We start from the raw sequence: 12216 nt of genomic DNA on the forward strand, positions 1-12216 counted from the left end.
CAACAGTTCCCCGAGTCTGGAAACTAACAAGAGCATTGATTAGGTATTGATGACCCTGATACAAACAAGCAATAAAACACCGAGCTCAACGAGCGCCGAAACCAGCGTCGGACAGTCTCCTCGTCTTATCGACTTACTTTCCTTTTTAATTTACTATCGACACCTTTATTTTCTCGGGCAGCTTTTACGGTTTGGCTAATATTAGTATGTCTTATGTTTTACATGTTCTGTGTCTTTGAGCATTAGGATTTTCTCCATTGAGCTGCATGTACTGCAAGGTAGTGTTAGGAGTCTTAAAAGCCAGGCAATGCTCCAAGGTGCAAAATAACTAAATATACAATTACAATTATATTTAATTAGCTTTTAGTCCTATGATATATTCACAATTAACAATGTAATTAAAAAAGGTAACCAGTTCCCAATGTGTTAACTTTGTTGGAAAACTGAGATAACGAACTGTTGTGTTGTGTCTTTCAGAGGTCGTCCCGTAGATCTTCACAGCGGATTGTAATGTCCTGTGGTTTATGAAGCAAGTTTGGAATTAAATGCAAGAACAGCAACATGGGTAAGAACAGATCGTCAGCCATGTGTGTAACCAGGACACTATTCATTAGTCAGAAAAGTTTGCTTGTAGTACAAATGACAACTGATCATCTTGTGCAGTGGACGAGGCAGATGATGCACCGTGTTGCAGAGACATGTTTAAGGCGGCTTTCACACTTGCGTTGTTTTGCATCTATCACAATCAGTTGTGTGTGTGACTGATGCAGCGGATGCGTTGCAGATAGTGGCACAACTGATGCGACTGATGCTGCAAAACAACGATCCGTTGTTAATAATTTTTTACTGCTTTACCGGTGGCCGGCTATTGTAAATGATCAACTGATCATCCAGCGGCCGGGCGATCAGCTGATCGTTCACAAAAGCCAGCGGCCGGGCGATCAGCTGATCGTTCACAAAAGCCAGCGGCCGAGCGATCAGCTGATCGTTCACAAAAGCCAGCGGGCGGGCGATCAGCTGATCGTTCACACTTAGCCGGCGGCCGGGCGATCAGCTGATCGTTCACAGTAGCCGGCGGCCGGGCGATCAGCTGATCATTCACAAAATCCGGCCGCCGGTAAAACAGTGCTACATGCTGCGTTCCTGCCGCCCGACGGTCAGTTGTTCCACGACTGATCCGTCATGCGGCGGATGCAACGCAAGGCCATCAGTCACAATCTGTCGTCCATACAAGTCTATGGGGAAAAAACGGAATCCTGTAAAATATTTTGCAGGATACCGTATTTCCTCAAGGCGACGGATTGTGACTGATGCAAAACAACGCAAGTGTGAAAGCAGCCTTAATTAAAGGGGTTTTTCACATTCCCAAAAAAAGTGCACAACTTCATGAATGACCTACCTGGAGAGTCTGAGGGTGCCTGCCGACGATCCTGACCTGCGGGACCGCGAGTCTCCCCCACAGGAGACCGCACCTTCTCGTGCCCACAATCTGGGTTCGAGGCGCTGAAGTCTCTCATGTTCTCCCTATGGAGAACGTTTGTGACTCCACAGCAAAGAATTGACACGCTTTCAGCTCAGAAAGCCACAGCACAGGTCAGTTTTCTCTGCGAGCTGTACACATACAGTGGGCATGGGGTTTCTACAAATCCCGACCACTGTGCTTGTACTGTACAATGCAGCGTTTTGGACACAGTGAAAACAATCTGCATCCAAAATGCTGCAAACGCTGATCGTGTTAACCCTAAGCTGGTCCACAGCGCCAGACTCCGTCCTGTAATGATTCGCTAACCCGACTTTATGCCTTGAGAGAATTTTCCAGCTTCCGTATTTTCCATGTTACCATTACTATACATCTCTCGGATACCTGATTAATAAGGGGTCCTGAAGCCCCTTACACTGGCCAAATGAGTTTTTTCTTAGATGAGTGGGGGACGTTTTACCATCTCCCTAATCACCTGCTATCCCCAGACTCACATTCACCATCATTTGCAGCAGTTCACTTTGTGGACCTTCATTTGGGTTGTGACCAACTTTTTGGTAACATTTGCTTGGGTTAACGAATTATGTGATTCAAAAAAATGTTCAATATATCAGTCGTTTTTCCATTAAAAAAAAATCACATTTTTGTAGCCGGTTGAATGAAAAGGCAGATGTTTTCCCTCCTCGGTTCAATGCCCATCTACTATAATGGCTCAATACGGCTCCAAACTGATTGGAGAATTGATGAAAAATTGATTTTGCATCAATCTTCATTTTTTTTTTAATTCTTTCTAGTCACTTTCAAGAGGGATTTTTTTTTGTGTCCCTTCTTAAGTCTTCCCTCTCCTGATCACTAGATGGCACATTTGTAAAAGCCAAGTCTATTATTTAGGTCGTGTCCATCACTTCTTGTGCAACCAAGAATTGTGAGAGGATCTGGTTTGCGCAGTTCATTTGCAATTTTCTTTCGGATTGTGGAGAACAAAGGTTGGTATATGAATCAGTAAAATGATATAAAGCATACTCAGCCGCTCCTAATTGCCACTGATTAATGTTGGCAGTGTTTCACTTGGCCGACCTCTTATGCTTTCTTCTCTCGTGCTATAGGCAAAACAATTTTCCTTTTGCAATTTAATTTTTATTCTCCAAAAAAGATAGAAAGATCCTCTGCAATCCCGCATATTATGGCAAAATTCAGTGCATATTTCACCCCTCTGTAGCGAAAGGGGGGAAGATAGTTTGCTTTGTTCACCCCTACAGGTCAATATCCATGCAAAAAAAATAAATAAATGTGCATGTGGATTTGTATTATAATAATAATAATAATAATCTTTATTTCTATAGTGCCAACATATTCCACAGCGCTTTACAATTCAGGAGGATCATATACAAACAAGTTTAAATTTGCTTGGATAATTTACAGCATTTCTATCCCCCCTATAGACTGTTTTTATTTATTTTTACATTTGGGGCATTTATAGGGGCCATTAACCTCTTACCGACATTGGACGTACTGGGTACATCATGGCTCATGTTGGTATAATCAGGGGTCGGATTCAAATTTTTAACAACAGGTTCTCTGTAAACCCCGCCCATTTGAAAACTACACCCATTCTGTAACCACACCCATTTTGTTAGCCACACCCATTTTCATGCACTTTCCTCAACCAAAAAATACAAGTAATTTAAAGTATAATCTCTCTCCCCTTCTTCCTTTCCTCTACAGTCACTCCCCTGTCCAACACCAGTTGTTCCAGTCACTGTCAGGCATATTGTATTAAACGGGTTTTCTACAGTTTTTAAAAATTATTACTAAGGATCCCTGCTAAAATTGGAAAGGACGACCTTCCCCATACAGATCCCATCCCATTATGGCCTCTTTCCCCTGTAGATCCCATCCCATTATGGCATCTTTCCCAGCAGATCCCATCCCATTATGGCCTCTTTCCCCAGCAGATCCCATCCCATTATGGCCCCTTTCTCCATGCAAATACCATCCTTTTATGGCCTCCTCTCCCCATATAGCCACATATAGCTCCCCACTTATGTGGCCTCCTCTCCCCATATAGCCACATATAGCTCCCCTGTTATGTGGCCCCTCTCCCCATATAGCCACATGTAGCTCCCCTCTTATGCGGCCCCTCTCCCCATATAGCCACTGTGAGACTGTGACCGGGGTTATCTATGACGGCCCGTATGTCTCGCCCCGGTTGTGCTCACTCCATGATAGAAAGTAAATCCACTATAGGGTTAATGCTGTTTCCTTACAGGCTGAAGGAAGAGTTAAATAGAATCAGGAACAAGGGCAGGTGTGCCGGGTGTGAGGGAGTGAACAGAACTCCCTGAGTTTTCTGCTGGAGAGGCACATGTATTTTTGTTATGGACTTTTGTTTGGACATTAAAACCGTGTGCTGTGAACCTTAATGCCTGGATCCCGTGTCTTCTGCTGCGTAGCCGACCGTGCTACCTCACATATGGTGGAGAATGCGGGCATGACAGCCGGTGAGGTGTAGCATCCATCCCTGGTGACCCGGTAGCACATGTCCTGGATTCGAGCGGCTATACTACAGCCCAAACCCGGCGACGCCATGGAGGACATACTAAAGCATTTGGCTCAGGCTAATGCACAGCAGCAACAGACCAATGCACACCTGCTCCAATCCTTGCAAGTGCAGGAAAAAAAACTCCAAGAACAGATGGATCAAGCCAATGCACGTCAGCAGCAATCCTTGCAAATGCAGGACAAAAGGCACCAAGAACAGATGGATCAGGCCAATGCACGTCAGCAGCAAGCCTTGCAATTGCAGGAAAAAAGGCAACAAGAACAGATGGTTCCAGGAGGCCAAGTCGATCCGTGCCGGACCGGCAGCAACAACCCCGGGACCGGGTGACGACGGCAGCGTCCGGAAAGTGGTGAGACAAGCGTTGCAAAAGATGACCCCGGGTGATGATGTGGAAGCGTTCCTGGCGGTGTTTGAGCGGGTGGCCGAGCGGGAAAAGCTGCCGACCCCGCAGTGGGCTGAGGTATTGTCGCCCTATCTGACGGGGGAACCCCAAAAAGCGTACCTGGACCTCTGTACCGAGGACGCCATTGACTATGTGACCCTGAAAGCCGAAATACTGGCTCGGTTGGGGGTGAATACCTATGTACGGGCTCAGCGGGTAAATCAGTGGTTCTTTGAGGAAGCCAAACCCGTACGCTCCCAGGCCTATGACTTGTTGCATCTTGTTAAAAAGTGGTTGCAGCCTGACACTCTGAGCCCGGTGCAAATGGTGGAAAGGGTAGTAGTGGATCGTTTTGTGCGCACTTTACCCGTCACCGTTCAACGGTGGGTCGGACAGGGTGACCCGAGTACCCTGGACCAATTAGTGTCCCTGGTAGAGCGGCATGTGGCTACGCAGGACTTGATACGGGACACTGAGACTTTGCGTACCGCCCGTCGGTCCGGCCCCTCCAAGCCTAGGGCCAAGGACCCACCGCTGACAACGGTGCAGGAGTCCCCTACCGTCCCGTCTGAGGCCGCGGCCGCCATTCCTGAGGTCCGGAAGGTTCTGTACCCTAAACGACAACCCGTCAAGGGGGTTTCCGTCCCCATTAGATGTTGGCGGTGCCAGCGGGTGGGACATATGGAAGCCCAGTGTCCACTCACCACGGAGCCCATGGATTGTGGGGTTACCCGGCGGGGTTCAATGTATGCTCAGGTGGTCTGTACCGCTGACCTGGTCTCCCCAGAGACTGAGCCCCACTTGTGCCAAATACAGGTGAATGGATGTCCGGTTACAGGATTGTTGGATTCCGGAAGCTTAGTGACCCTGGTGCGATCCACCTTGAGGGCTAAAGTAAAGGCCACAGGACGTACCGTGGGGGTGGTTTGCATACATGGGGACCGCCGAGACTATCCCACGGGAATTGTCACCATCACAGCACCTTGCGGTCAGGTGCAACATGAGGTGGGACTTCTTAACACTCTTCCCTATGACGTGATCCTAGGAAGGGATCTGCCCTATTTTTGGACTTTATGGAAGGGACCCCCTAAGTCTCCTCAGATATTGGTCAGTCCGGGACCTGAGCCCTACAATCCTGAATCCGGGACACCTGCCGTAGGGGTCCCCATGATAGGGACAGAATGTGAACCCGATAGGTCGCCCCTAGAGGTATTGGCAGGAGAGGCTGAGACGGTCGAACCCATCCCGGAGTTGGAGGCGTCCCCGGATACGTTTGGGACAGCCCAACTCCAGGACCCTACATTAATACATGCCCGGAGTCGGGTGACAGTAATTGACGGGGTGGCACAGCTGCCCGGTGCCCAGGTAAGGTACCCCCATTTCGCTCTTAAGCAGGATTTACTCTACCGGGTAGATGAAATACGGGGCGTGGGGGTAGAGCAGTTGGTGGTGCCCCAGCCGCATCGCCGGCGGGTCCTCGACTTGGCTCATAAACACCTGATGAGTGGCCACCTAGGGGTCAAGAAAACGCAGGAGCGAATATTGCAAAGGTTCTATTGGCCCGGGGTCTTTGGGGAGGTAAAACGGTTCTGCGAAACCTGCCCGGAGTGTCAGCTTACCGCACCCCTGACCCATTTTCGCAGTCCGTTGGTACCTTTACCCATTATAGAAGTCCCTTTTGAACGGATAGGGATGGATCTGGTGGGGCCCCTCGTAAAGTCCGCTCGAGGGCACCAACACATCCTAGTGATCGTTGACTATGCCACCCGGTATCCCGAGGCGATACCCCTGAGACATACTGCAGCAAAGCTTATAGCTCGGGAGTTGTTTGCGGTGTTCTGCCGGGTGGGGTTGCCCAAGGAGATCCTTACGGATCAGGGGACCCCATTCATGTCTAAAGTGACCAAAGAGCTATGCCGGCTACTCCAGATCAAGCAGTTGCGTACGTCTGTGTATCATCCTCAAACGGACGGTTTAGTCGAGCGTTTCAATAAAACCCTGAAAACCATGCTCAAAAGGGTGATCTCCAAAGACGGGAAAGACTGGGATATGATGCTTCCCTATTTGATGTTTGCCATACGAGAGGTGCCACAGGCATCCACGGGGTTTTCGCCTTTTGAATTGTTATACGGGCGAGATCCCCGGGGATTGTTGGACCTGGCAAAGGAAACATGGGAGCAAGAGCCCACCCCCCATAAAAGTGTGATTGAACACATTTTGGGTATGCAGAACCGCATAAGCGCGGTCATGCCAATTGTGAAGGAGCATTTACAGGAGGCTCAGGCCGCGCAAAGCGGCCGCTACAATAGACAAGCCACCATGCGGACCTTTAAACCCGGAGATCGGGTGTTGGTATTAATCCCCACGGCGGAGAGTAAATTCCTGGCTCAGTGGCAAGGCCCCTACGAGATAAAGGAAAGAGTCGGGGTGGTTAACTATAAAGTATTGCAGCCCGGTAGGCGGAAACCTGAACAAATATACCATGTCAACCTATTAAAACCTTGGCAGGAACGGGAAAGCCTGATGGCTGTTTTTTCCCCACCTCCCTCCTCTTCGGGTCGTTCACATCCGGCTCCAGCGACCTCCGGAGAGGACGAACCGGAAGTAAAGATTGGAGAAGCCCTCACCAAGACTCAGAGGCGAGAGGCCAGACGGTTGGTTCAGCAGAACCCCGATGTCTTCTCCGAGCTGCCCGGTAGGACCAGTCTGATACGACATGATATTGTCACCGAGCCCCACCTGAAGGTACGCCTGAAGTCATACCGGGTACCGGAGGCTCGACGACAAGCCATATCGGAGGAAGTAAAGACAATGTTACGCCTGGGGGTCATCGAAAAATCCCGGAGTGAATGGGCTAGTCCGATTGTCCTAATACCAAAACCCGATGGCTCCTTAAGGTTCTGCAATGACTTTAGGAGATTGAACGAAATATCCAAGTTCGATCTCTACCCCATGCCCCGGGTGGATGAGCTGATTGATAGGCTGGGACAGGCGCGATATTTTACCACGCTCGACCTGACCAAGGGGTACTGGCAGGTGCCACTGACGGAGTCCGCCAAGGAGAAAACCGCTTTTGTTACGCCGGAGGGTCTCTTCCACTATGTTGTCTTGCCTTTTGGGTTGCATGGCGCTCCGGCCACGTTCCAGAGGTTGATGGACTTAGTGCTGGAACCCCACCAGGCGTATGCATCAGCGTACCTTGATGACATCATTATTTACAGCTCCGATTGGCAGACCCACTTGGAACAGGTACAAGCGGTGGTGGACGCGCTTCGAACAGCCGGATTAACAGCCAATCCCAAGAAATGTGCATTGGGACTCACGGAAGCCCGCTACTTGGGCTACGTGATAGGCCAAGGAGTGATTAAGCCCCAAATCAACAAGGTTGAGGCGATCCAGAAGTGGCCTAGACCCCTGACCACAAAGCAGGTTAGGGCCTTCCTGGGTATCGTGGGGTACTACAGGAGGTTTGTAAAGGACTTTGCGGGACTATCAGCCCCCTTGACGGACCTTCTCAAAGGCAAGAAGTCCGTCATGGTGCGCTGGACTCCGCAGGCCGAGGACTCCTTCCGGGCCCTGAAGGAGGTCCTGTGCGGACAGCCCGTTCTGGTACACCCTGATTTCCGGAAGGAGTTCATAGTACAGACTGACGCCTCGAGGTCGGCCTGGGGGCAGTGCTGTCTCAGGTGGTTCAGGGGGAGGAACACCCCGTCACCTTCTTAAGTAGGAAGCTCACCCCTCCCGAGCGGAATTATAGCGTAGTGGAGAAGGAGTGCCTGGCGATCAAGTGGGCCTTGGAGTCCCTACGCTATTACCTGCTGGGACGGCAGTTTCGCTTGGTGACGGATCACTCTCCACTGGTCTGGATGAGGTCCGCCAAGGAACGGAATGCCCGGGTTACCCGGTGGTTCCTTTCTCTGCAGAACTTCCGGTTTACGGTTGAACATAGGGCCGGTGGGTTGCAGGGCAACGCCGATGCCTTGTCCCGCGGCCCGTGTTTGATGGCTGGAGTTCAACCCCGCACGCTTGAACTGAGGGGGGGGGGGGGTGTGAGACTGTGACCGGGGTTATCTATGACGGCCGGTATGTCTCGCCCCGGTTGTGCTCACTCCATGATAGAAAGTAAATCCACTATAGGGTTAATGCTGTTTCCTTACAGGCTGAAGGAAGGGTTAAATAGAATCAGGAACAAGGGCAGGTGTGCCGGGTGTGAGGGAGTGAACAGAACTCCCTGAGTTTTCTGCTGGAGAGGCACATGAATTGTGTTATGGACTTTTGTTTGGACATTAAAACCGTGTGCTGTGAACCTTAATGCCTGGATCCCGTGTCTTCTGCTGCGCAGCCGACCGTGCTACCTCACACCACATATAGCTCCCCTCTTATGTGGCCCCTCTCCCCATACAGCGCTCCCCTCTTATGCGGCCCCTCTCCCCATATAGCGCTCCCCTCTTATGCGGCCCCTCTCCCTGCATCTTCGGCTCACTGAGCGCTTACCTGCAGCGGCGGCCTCTCCTATGTCTCCCGTCCTCCTCCGCGGCTCTCTGCACGCTGACGCTGACAGATGGCAGGAGGAGGGGCTCCCTCCTCACACTGCCCTGACCTCTGCAGCGTCAGCGCGTCGCTGCACGCCGGGTCAGGGAGCCAACTGGCTCCACTGAACCAGGAAGTGCGGCGCGGAGGTACGGGGATTCATTTGTGCTAGTCTCTTAAAGAGACACTAGCACAAGTGAATACAGGGAACCGGATCGCTGGAGCTGTTTCTTGCCGGTTCTGGGAACCGGCTGCTATTTTAACAACCGGTTCTCCAGAACCGGACAGAACCGGCTGAATCCCACCCCTGGGTATAATCCCCGCTGGCTGATGTGGTGAGCCCGCACATGTCTGCCGATTTGTATGGGATCCGCGATCCACCCGCGCCTGTTAACCCCTTGTCAAAATGTGACAACGCAATGTAAATGACTGCAGCAGGTAACGCGCACTTACCCGCCACCATCGGAGGCCCCGTGACGCTATCATGACTCACTTCCTGTTACAGCCAGCAGAGCGCTGCATGAGAACACTACGAGTCGCGGAAAATGGCACAAAAAGTGCGCCACTTTTTTTTTTTTTTTTTGGAAAAACTTCTGAATTTTTATTTTTTTTTTAGATAAAATTTAACCTATACATGTTTGGTGTCTATGAACTCGCACCGACCTGCGGCATCACACCAACACATCACTTTTACCATATAATAAACACAATGAATAAAATACCCCCAAAACAATCCTGCAATCACACTTTTTTTTTTGCAAATTTTTGCGCAATTGGAATTTTTTTTGTCATTTTCCACTACACAATATGGTTTCACTTAAAAGTACAACTCGTCCCGCAAAAGACAAGCCCTCATATGGCAAGATTGCTGAAAAAATTAAAAAGTCACGGCCCTCGGAAGAAGGGGAGCAAAAAACAAAAACGAATAAACGGAAAATCGCCCGGGGATGAAGGGGTTAACATCTAATGAATACATTGCGTGTACTGTGCATACAACAGTCCAGTAGAGATTTGTGGAATATTTCGGATCCATTGCAACCGGGATAATAAGTGGAGATTTACTACAACTTTTACATTTGACAACTTGAAACAGTCATCTATATGTACTTAAAGGGGAAAATCTTATAGATTCCAAACCGGCTCCTAGAGCCTATCTTATGAAGCTCGCCTGGCCGCTTTGTAGTAGAGATTGGGACAGAATGAGCAGAGTATTAATAGAGGGCGGGAGAGTTAAAGTGGTATTCCCATCTCCGAGATCCTATCCCTATATAATAATAATATTCGCAAATACCTCCAATTAGAAATGTAGTATAGTTCTCCTGATTAGCTATGTTGCTTACCTCATGTGCAGGGCATTGCAGGACCTTGGATATCCATGGTTACGACCACGCATATTGTCACAGTTGCTAGTGGTCATAATCATGGATAACTAAGGTCCTGCAATGCCCTTCATATGATGTGACAGTGAACCAGGAGAACATTGCCGCTTAGGTATCCATGGTTACAACCACTAGCAAATAACTGTAACCATAGATACTTAAGCTTTAATGCCCTGCACATGAGGCACGGCTAGTGACAGATCCATAGTGCTGCTGCAGACCTAGATGAGGCAGGAACGCAATACTAGACACATGTTAGGTTGACCAATAGGTCACAACTGTTGCCTGCGATGACCAAATGCAGAGGGAGTCCTAGGCCCCCCCTCAGCTTCCCTCAGCCCTAATGAGATACAGACAAACGCTGATATCTGCATATAAGGTAAGAAGGAGTGTGCGCTCCGAAGAAGACTGCTAATTTATTATCACATACAGGGTTTATCAACCTAATAGGGGCGTAGCTATGTCGTGTACAGAGACACAAGTTTCATTTTCCAACGAAGCATAAATGAGTTTCAATTCTTGGCGTAAGCGTAACTTTCCATTTCTCAGGAAAAAACACATCTCTCATTGTCTTAGACTAGGCGCAGGTCTTATCTCTGTCCTTGGGTCTCAGCGTCTAGAGTCCTTGAATCCGCTCTCAGCGTCCTAGCGCAGCTGGGCTTGTTTGTTCATCTTACAAAACAACATGAATGTCCATCTATTCAATTTAAAGTTAACTCTTTCCTCACACACACAACCAACACTGTGTGCAGCTCCCCCCTGTACTATGCAAGATAGTGGGCTCATGTGTTGGGTCCTTAAGGGAGGGGCTGAACACCACTTCTGGAAAAAGTGCAAGGATACTACTAAACTGAGCAGTCGCCAGGAGGTTTTATACCAATCTGTTTGCTTGTCAAAGGCCAATTATACATCAATTGGAAGACCACCATATTGCAGTAAAAGCACGTCCGCATGTGTCGTGACTTTGTGGCCCCGTGTTCTTGCATTTCATCTGCCATATAGTGCACACACTGCTGCACCGTATATACCGATGATAGAAGAAATCATCATTTCTGACCGGAGCTGATAACTTTTTCTCCCATTCTTCTTCACGTAACACAACCCGTCGTCCATGAAGAGATCGGGAGAGGGACGTTGTGTTTTGTGGAGCACAGGGCAGGAATGTTGTGTCCCATTGGACAATCACTATCATCTGTTTGGAGCATTGAGTAATGAGTTGCACAAGATTGTTTGCTCCAGTTTTGTTTTGATACAAGACAGACCTCTTGGCGGCCTGACCCCGGGTAATCACGGTGTGGATAGATGATTCATGGCTTCTCTCGCCCCGCACTGTGTTTTTTTAATTATCTCTTATTTGCAGATGAATTTTTGCATTTCAGTGTTTTACTAGTTTTCCATTACGTCACCCGAATTGTTACACTATGTTTTTAGCACAGCTCTGTTGTGTTGCATTATTATAGTAGCTACTGGGCATTAGCGCTTTTTAAGCAGCGAGAAATATTGGGAGATTTCAACTCGGAAGTTGCAGAATTGTAATTTCAGCTCTGGACTATATTACAGTACAGTCAATCCTAGATAAGTAATGCCCCACATCCCCTAAAATCCCATCAAAAGCATCATCCCCGCATTGCACACACCCCCAAATCTAACCACAGGCATCATACGCCACCCCCAAATTCCACCGCGGGCATACCCACAGCATTATAGACCCCCAAAATTCCATCTCTACAACATTGCATCCCCCCAAATTTCACCACAGGAGTCCTGCAGCAATGTATACCTCCAAATCTCATGACAGACCTCCCTATAGCACATCATTTTCCCCTCACCAACATCCTGACAAAGATATCCCCACAACATTATATACCCTAAAATCTCACCA

The 12216-nt window shown here is 49.0% G+C and overlaps 1 protein-coding gene across 8 annotated transcripts in view; it reads left to right on the forward strand.

Annotated features, from left to right (window-relative positions):
* The window catches only part of RALGPS1 (Ral GEF with PH domain and SH3 binding motif 1), a 531171-nt gene that overhangs the window by 111478 nt on the left and 407477 nt on the right, over positions 1–12216 (forward strand). For all 8 annotated transcript variants that reach the window (XM_075324643.1, XM_075324647.1, XM_075324648.1 and 5 more), the window contains one exon: positions 478–565. The gene's annotated coding sequence lies outside the window, so the exon portion shown is untranslated. The remainder of the gene's footprint in view (positions 1–477; positions 566–12216) is intronic.

Source organism: Anomaloglossus baeobatrachus, chromosome 9 (assembly GCF_048569485.1).
Source record: "Anomaloglossus baeobatrachus isolate aAnoBae1 chromosome 9, aAnoBae1.hap1, whole genome shotgun sequence".
NCBI classification, from domain to species: Eukaryota; Metazoa; Chordata; class Amphibia; order Anura; family Aromobatidae; genus Anomaloglossus; species Anomaloglossus baeobatrachus.